Raw genomic sequence first — 8,726 nt, 5'->3', positions numbered from 1 at the left:
GAGAAAGCTCAGATCCAAGCACTTTGTCTACCTTCAAAAAGCAGTTGTAAGAGAGAGTAACTAAAAAAAAAAACAAAAAAACAGAAAACATAACCTTACAGTGATTACATTTATAATTAATTTTAAATGCTTTTTAAAAATTACTTGGTGTCAGATAAGCTTCATATTTCTGTGTAGTTTGCATATTTTGCAGGATGACTTTGAATTTACAATTTTTTTGAAAATCCCCTTTTTCCTATGCAGTCAAACAGACTCTAATTCTCTCAACCACTACTCAGCATCTTAAGTTTCAGAAGCTGCCGTCATGACAGTGGGTTGTTAATTACTCTTTATCATATTTACAACATTTAACTAAGTTGTATTTATTCTTCTTTTGTACTTAGTGGTAGGAATTAAAACAAGTTTTATAGTACACAGTAACCTTCCTTTAAATGAAGGGATATGGCTTCAAGGGAGCAACTCTATTCTGAACTGTAGAATGTTTTAAATTACAACCAAATTGACAAGCAAAGCAATGACTGAAATATAAGAGGAATTATTGCTTAATAAGCTCAACTTTGTGAATAAAACAACACACATTTTGTACAATTTCCAGAACAGAGATTTCTATCATCCTCCACTATAGTTCACAGTCTGGTAGAGTAGCTCATTTGATGAAATTTTAAGTTCACAGGTGCCATTTTTTCCCCTCACATTGGGAGCTTGTGAACATATCATATACGTTTCCACTTTCCGTGTGTCTTCTTTATTCCTTCATTGCTGCATTTGTCCCCTGGAATGTTGACACCCTAGTGATATATCAAGTATGTGGAGTAGTACTAGAAATGTATTTTGGCCCATTTATCTGATACATTGGGCAGTATTTATTTGATGCAATTAATAATTTCCCAGGACATTCATGCAATAGCACAGTTTATCTGTCTTTCAACTTCAAAATCTGCTTTCCTTTCCCACACTGTTCAGGTACACTGCTTTGGCACTGTTTAAGTGTCAACAGTAGATATGGCCGTGATAGAGGAAAGGTTGGTGCAAAAGACCTGGCTGCATAAATTGAGTTTAATAATCCAGGGGATCTGGATTATTTCATGCAGGTAGGAGGAGAAGGCGAGAGCAAGAAGTAGGACAGCAGAGGTATTCTAGTAAAATCTCTGTTTCTGTTGGGTCCGTGTGTACTGAACTGTCTCTGTAAAGCAGACTAAGAAATAGTTATATCTGAATTTTTGCTGAACAGAGAGCTGTATGAGCTTCCAAACATAAGATGTCTGCCTGACATTTTTGCTGACATACAGACCCGTTAGTAAGAGATCACGTACCACATTAAGGGATGTGTCAGTTTGTCGTTAAAAAATGGATTGCTAGGAAGATAAGACATAATGAGATAATGTATTTAAATCATGCCAACATGATTAACTTGATAATTGGACGCAAATCTGGTCAGCCCTTTTGCATCCAATACTGATGACTTCTTAGACAAGAGACTGACAACAGACAGATGCAAGGCTGGCGACATTCCAGCAAAGGCCGCTGTGTAGTGGTAGGAGAAAAGGCCGGCAATTTTGCATTAGCCCTGCATCAAAGTCAATCTGAAAAGTCCCAGAAGAAAGACTGATAGAAATATTCTGTACTTTCTATTAAAAAGCTTGATTGTTTGGCCAAAGTTCCTTAGGCAAAGAGTATGAGCTTGTTTCACATAAATGTTAATGCACATTGGGTTTTTAACATTTCCGATCAACAGAACCTTTGAACTTAATAGAGTTCAGACATTCTCTTTCAATTTACAGTGTCGTCTTTTTTGTTAAAATTCTGTATGCCCAACAACCTTTGTAGGAATCAAAAGTTTCTTGTTAGTAATGCACTGAATGCCTGACTTTTAATTAACCCAGTGAATAGACAGAGATCAAATTTGTCATCTCCATTCATTTATATTTGAATTAGAAAATGGGATGTGTCTAAGTTTCTTTTTAATTAACCTGATTTGCACTTGTCAGTTAGGGTTTAATTAGCACAGTTCATTCATCATTTCTATCTTAAGCCACTGAAGACTGTATTTCCTATCTATTGGGCTTCATATTTCAGTGCAGTTTAATTTTTTTAGGGATGGACCTGATCCAAATCCCTGGACCTGAATCAAACCAAACTCTGGGGAGAGGGTGGATTTCAAAATGTAAGAGGTGGATCTGAATTTTGCAGCTGGGGCTGATTTTAATTGTTCATAACTAGCATGTGAACTTCCTGAGTAAAATAAAACAGGTTCTCACTCTGAGGGAACAATATGTGATACTTCAGTCAGTAAGGCCTATATGTTTCTCTCTGTTAAGGAGCACTCCTGGCATAGTCACTCACTCCCCTAATAGTGAGAAATGACCTGGAATGCTATTTGGAGAAGAAATACAACAACATGGTCACATTCTGGGCTGCCCCTCAGCCCCCGCTGGGTCCAGTGCACAAAGTGTGCAGAAGGGAGGGTCTGTGCTGAAAAAGATGTGTGGTTTTTTGGGTGGGGGCAGAGTCTGGCAACATATACTCTATGCTCCATGTTTCCTTCAAAAAGTGGAATAAATGATGCCCCCCCCCCAAAATGATACCATGTAGGCTACTGCTGCTCGTGACAGTATTAACTGTCTTTATACTCCCTGCGAACTAGAACTGGTTGATCAATGTTCATTAACAAAATAATCCATGAGTTTCCCCTGTCAGTTTTTCAGCAATAAATAATATTAAAAGATTTATTTGCACTATTTGACCAGCTCTATGTGTGGTCAGAAAGTAAATGATTCATGTTCCTCAATATATATCCCTACTCACCATTTGATACTGGCATATACAAGTGTCAGACAACCCATTTCAGGCAGCAGGTGGCCAGCAGCCTGTCTTCCATTCAGCGTGCTCCACATTTTGGTGCAGAAAGCCAGTGGTAGGGGCTCATGCACCAACCTGCTAGGTTGACACAGACCACTTGACTAACTGAGGACCAGAATAAACTGTAGGAAAAGTAAGATTTCTGAGCAGGAGACAGACTGAAGGAGCCCCCATTTGGAGAAGCAGAAAAGGGTTAAGATGTTGATGGACCTGGGCCCAGTTAGTTTTAATCCACCCTCGAGTAACACTGTTAGTCCTTCAGTTCACCAAGTGCTAAATTCACTCTCAAATTGTAAAAATCCTGAACATCTTGAAGTCTGACTCAGATTTTACTCAGCTGATACTTAGCCAAACTTTGATTGAAGTCAGTGAGTGTTAGGGCTTGTCTAAATGCAGGTTTGCATCGTTTAACGAAAGGTATGATTTTAAACCACAAAAACCTGTGGGAACACTCATTTCACTTTAAACCAGGCTTATTTCAGTTTAGCTTAAGTTGATAAAGAACAGGTTTAAGCTAAATTGCACTGTCAGTCTAAATAAGAGTTTCCATGCAAGGATTTGCCCTCGTTTAACTTTACAAATTTAACAGTGCAAATTTGTGTGAGGACAGGTCCTTTGTGTAAGGGCCAAGTAAAAACTGAGTAAGGACTTCAGGATTTGACCCAGCAGAAATAATGTGTAAGTCATTAAATACTGATTTTCATTGAGTAACCACACCAGGGGATGAGTGCAGCACTTGAGAAGTGAAAAAATGCAAGTGCCAGAAGTACCACAAGATGTTGTTCCAGCTCCCCCCAAAAGTGCCAGAACTGTGTTCCAGAACATTCTGGCACAATTCAAGAGCTGAACTGGATGAGTACTTGATGGTGCTCTATGTGGCTGTCCTGGGCAACCAAAGATTTTTCATGTTCAACATGAGAGCAGGTGGAGACAGGAAAAAGTAGGTGAAGAATTCTAAGCAGACAGAACCTTCCAATGAGAAGTCACTGTTCTGTGTTGATAGAGGGAGAGCCACTGTGTACTTTTACTGCTGTGCATTCATTACCTTCAAACAAAAGGCAAACTTCCCTCCCAACATATAATTAATTTTAAATATAAAAAATTTCTCCAAGAACAAAGAAAAAGTTGAGAGGTCTGAGGGATGCTTCCTGGTATACTCTTGAACTGTCTAGTTTTTTTTCCAACCTCCCCACTCTGGCTGATGATTGAGCTGTGTAATAATTCCCTAGCTAGAATGGGGGGGGGGTGGAGGGGGGCAAAGAAGACAAGAAAAGGAAGGAGACTGGAAGTCAGAGCTGGTATTCTGAGATGCTAATGTGTTCTTTGGGAAGTCACCCGACAAAAGTGACAGTTATTCATTTTAGCAACTGCTGTCTTTAGGCAGCGAAGCTGCTGAGGTTTGATGTTTTGTACTGTCAATGTTATCTCTGGGTCCTTTTATTCCACTTTGTTTCCCTGCTTCCCAAGTAGTCTGTATCAGCTACTGTTTTGCTTTAGGGTAGGATTTTTCCATTACTCTATTCTTATTTATAGTGCTTAATTTTCATTTCAAGTATATAATTTGTTGTTTCATTATATATAAAGTCAAACCAAAATTCCCAGAGCTAGACCTAGAGGCTTTGAAAATGCACAATGCTCTAGCCTTATGAAACCCCTAGAGCAGTATGAATGTCATTCTGGCTACATAACAGTCAGCTACTGATCTAAATATCTGTTGGATCCAGATAAGCACAGTATGCTCGAAAATGACCACAAAATAAGTATTATAAAATGACTTTAAAAACCACCATTTCTATTTTGTAACCATGCCAAAGCAGTTACTGGCTCCAAAGTGAGTAATTTTAAAAGAAGTTGGTGAAGGGTAAACTGGAATCTTTGCCTATGACAACTACAAGATGAGTCATGTGCCGAATGTTTTGCTCTGGGTGTTGTGCTCACCCTTTACTCTTAAACACCAGTATATAGACATGATAAAAGCACAGTGTGAACCCAAAGGGAAAATATCACTTCTATTTGTGGGTGGTGGTTGTTTATTTTTATTGCAGTAGCATCTAGAGACCCCAATCAAGCACTGCAAGCCCCATGGTACTTGGCACTTTAAAAGATGCATATTGAAGAAGGAGTTCCTGCCCCAAAGAAACTAAGATCCTGATTGTACAATTCACTATATATGAGCAATGTGAGTTACAAGATCAGGTTCTAAGTAGATCCCTGGCCTCCCATAAGTCAAGAACATCCAAAACTGGGAGTGACTTTTCTTTCTACTACCTATACCAGTGTTCTCAACCAGCGGTACATCAACTCATCTAGATATTTGCCTAGTTTGATAACAGGCTACATAAAAATCACTAGCAAAGTGAGTACAAACTAACATTTAATACAGACAATGACTTGGTTATAGTGCTCTATATGCTATACACTGAAATGTAAGTACAATATTTACATTCCAAGTGATTTATTTCATAATGATATGGTAAAATGAGAAAGTAAGCAATTTTTCAGTAATAGTGTACTGAGACACTTTTGTATTTTTATCTCTGATTTTGTAAGCAAGTATTTTTAAGTGAGGTGAAACTTGGGGGTATGCAAGACAAATCAGACTCCTGAAAGGGATATAGTAGTCTGGAAAGGTTGAGAGACACTGGCTTATACCTTGGTGTTTAACCACAGAAGAAAACAATGTGGAACTGAATTGACAAGTTTTGAAAGTACAGTCAACTGTGATTCTTCAGGTAGATTGAGAACACGATACACATTCTGAGAAACATATACTCTCTTGGCTCTGAAAGCTGGAGCCCTGTGGAAAGCTGTTGTCCATCATAACCAAACATTTAGTTTCCAAAGTTTATATAGAGAGTTTTGGCCCTGACCTCAGCCTAGTTTCTTTCCATTTACTTGGAAACCAAGTCAAAATCTCCAAAGGATGGGGACAATTGACAGGAATCTATGGCTCGATGTCTAGGTGAAAGCAGGTATCAAGCAGAGTGCCTCAGGGATTGGTCCTGGGGCCGGTTTTGTTCAACATCTTCATTAATGATCTGGATGAGGGGATGGATTGCACCCTCTGCAAGTTCACGGATGTCACTAAGCTGGGGGGAGAGGTAGATACACTGGAGGGCAGGAATAGGTCCAAAGTGATCAAGACAAATTGGAGGATTGGGCCAAAAGAAATGTGATGAGGTTCAACAAGGACAAGTGCAGAGTCCTGCACTTAGGATGGAAGAATCCCATGCACTGCTACAGGCTGGGGACTGACTGGCTAAGTGGCAGTTCTGCAAAAAAGGACCTGAGGATTACAGTGGATGAGAAGCTGTATATTAGTCAACAGTGTGCCCTTGTTGCCAAGAAGGCCAATGGCATATTGGGCTGTATTAGCAGGAGTATTGGCAGCAGATAAAGGGAAGTTATTATTCCCCTCTATTGGGCACTACTGAGGTCATATCTGGAGTATTGCGTCCAGTTTTGGGCCCCCCTCTACAGAAAGGATGTGGACAAATTGGAGAGAGCCAAGTGGAGGGCAACAAAAATGATTAGGGGGCTTGGGCACATGACTTATGACAAGAGGCTGAGGGAACTGGGCTTATTTAGTCTGCAGAAGAGAAGAGTGAGAGGAGATTTGATAGCAGCCTTCAACTACCTGAAGGGGGGTTCCAAAGAGGATGGAGCTAGGCTGTTCTTACTGGTGGCAGATGACAGAACAAGGAGCAATGGTCTCAAGTTTCAGTGGGGGAGGTCTAGATTGGATATTAGGAAAAACTATTTCACTAGGAGGGTGGTGAAGCACTGAAATGGGTTACCTAGGGAGGTGGTGGAATCTCCATCCATAGAGGTTTTTAAGGCCCAGCTTGACAAAGCCCTGGCTGGAATGATTTAGTTGGGGTTGGTCCTGCTTTGAGCAGGGTATTGGACTAGATGACCTCCTGAGGTCTCTTCCAACCCTAATCTTCTATGCTTCTATACTAGAGAGAGAAGGTGAATGAGGTAATATCTTTGGTTGGAGCAACTTCTGTTGGTGGGAGAGATGAGCTTTTGAGCTTATACACAGCTCTTTTTCAAGAATCTGTTATTCTATATGGTACCTTAAGTATCCTTTCCCCCCCCCCCTTTTAAGTATTGACAGCATAGGTTTACACTCCTGGAGACTGACTAGGTGTAACAACACTTAAAGCCATTGGGTCTAAAGAGAAATAGTCAAATAAAGATTATAGGACTCTTCTTCCAGATTAGGCACAAACCTAGAAGCCATGTCAAGAGAGAAATGTTGAAGTGAAGAGCTCCACTGCCATGGAGCTGAAGTAAGTGCCAATATTTTTTTTAATGCCCTCAAGTTGAAGCTGCCACTGGGAGAGGGGAAAGGTTGTCCCCAATGTACCAAAAACAGCGTACAAGACTGTCCAAGGCAGACATATTGCTGCTGGTGGAGTTTCAACAGTTCAATCTTTTGGGGAGGCTGCTATCAGCTCTACAACTTAGTAATGGTTCAGCAGGAAATTGGCATGGAAGAGACTGAAACTTTTGTAAACTGAACAACAGCTTGGAACTATGCTACTTTGGTTTTCTTTTGAAGTTTAAGAAAAAACAAGAAAAGGCCAGGAATTACAAGCCAACTACTTTAAATCAAGCCTTAACATGACCTAAAACAGGGAACAGGTACCCAGACCAAGGGATAAGGAGTTTGAGACTTCAGAACCCTTCATACACAGGGGTCAGAGAGCACCGCAGTGGTGTCAGTGCTTCAGTTTCTGCTATGCTTAAGACTCTTTGTTTCCATGAAGAGCATGAGTTTGGCCCCAGCTCCATCTCTTTCCAGTGGTTTCTGCAGTGCTGCCAGTTCTCACATTTTCATCACAAGTCTTGTGATAATTGCTGTTTTTCTTCAAGCCCCAGTTCCTAGAGTCATGTGACTACAAGACACTCAGCTTTCATTGAGAACAGTAAGTTTCTAGCCGCAAAGAAGACCTTGAAACATGTACCTTAAACGTCCATAAACAGAAGGCGTATTAAAAAGAACCCCAGAAGTAGTAATTTTAAAATCACATGATCTTTAAGCCAATCTCATGATTTTGGAGGCCTAACTCATGATTTTTTCTGACTTGGCATTGGCAATACTAGTTATGACTTTTAGTGCTGAGAATTCATATATACCCAAGAGCGTTTCTCTACGCTCAGTCCACTCAAAATAGAAGAGTGTTTTCTTTGGTTCTTATAGGATTGTAGCTTGTACCTTGCACATTAGAATCCACAGATTTCAGACTAATGAACAGCCTTCAAGAGTGTATGCTCTGTGTTCAGAGAGTCCAAAAGCATATTGAAAACCTGTTATAAGGTCTGCCCCAATACAGAAATCACTTAGGAAAGTACAATTCTTTCATGGCACGCCAGTGGGGCAAATGCCCTTCACAACCTATTAGAGCTAGTCAAATATCACCAGGCAACATACTGCACATTATAATGCACACATCACTTTAAATTAAACCTTCAACATCTGTTTCATCCTCCAATTACTAATCCAGAAAAAAATTCATACTTGCATCATAAAAACAAAAGACATGATAAAAAATGCGTGTGTATGAGCTTAGTCACTGCAGTGTCGCATCTGTTATGGGTTTCTAATGTTTCACATCCAAGCCAGGGGAAAAGTTTTCTTTTGCTGACACAGGAAATGATCCCCCTCTGAATTGTTTCACGGCAACCAGGAATTCACCAGAAAAGAATCTCTGTACACTGTACAGTAGTGTAGCATAGTCAATTTTCATTATAAGGAGTTGAATACAAACCACAGGCATAACAGAAAATAATGGAACGTAAAAATAGCACCAAATTCAAAAACGTGTAAAATAATAATATTACTGCAACACTGAGGTTCA

Source organism: Chelonia mydas, chromosome 4 (assembly GCF_015237465.2).
Source record: "Chelonia mydas isolate rCheMyd1 chromosome 4, rCheMyd1.pri.v2, whole genome shotgun sequence".
Lineage (NCBI taxonomy): Eukaryota > Metazoa > Chordata > Testudines > Cheloniidae > Chelonia > Chelonia mydas.
Note: the sequence above shows the minus strand (reverse complement) of the source record.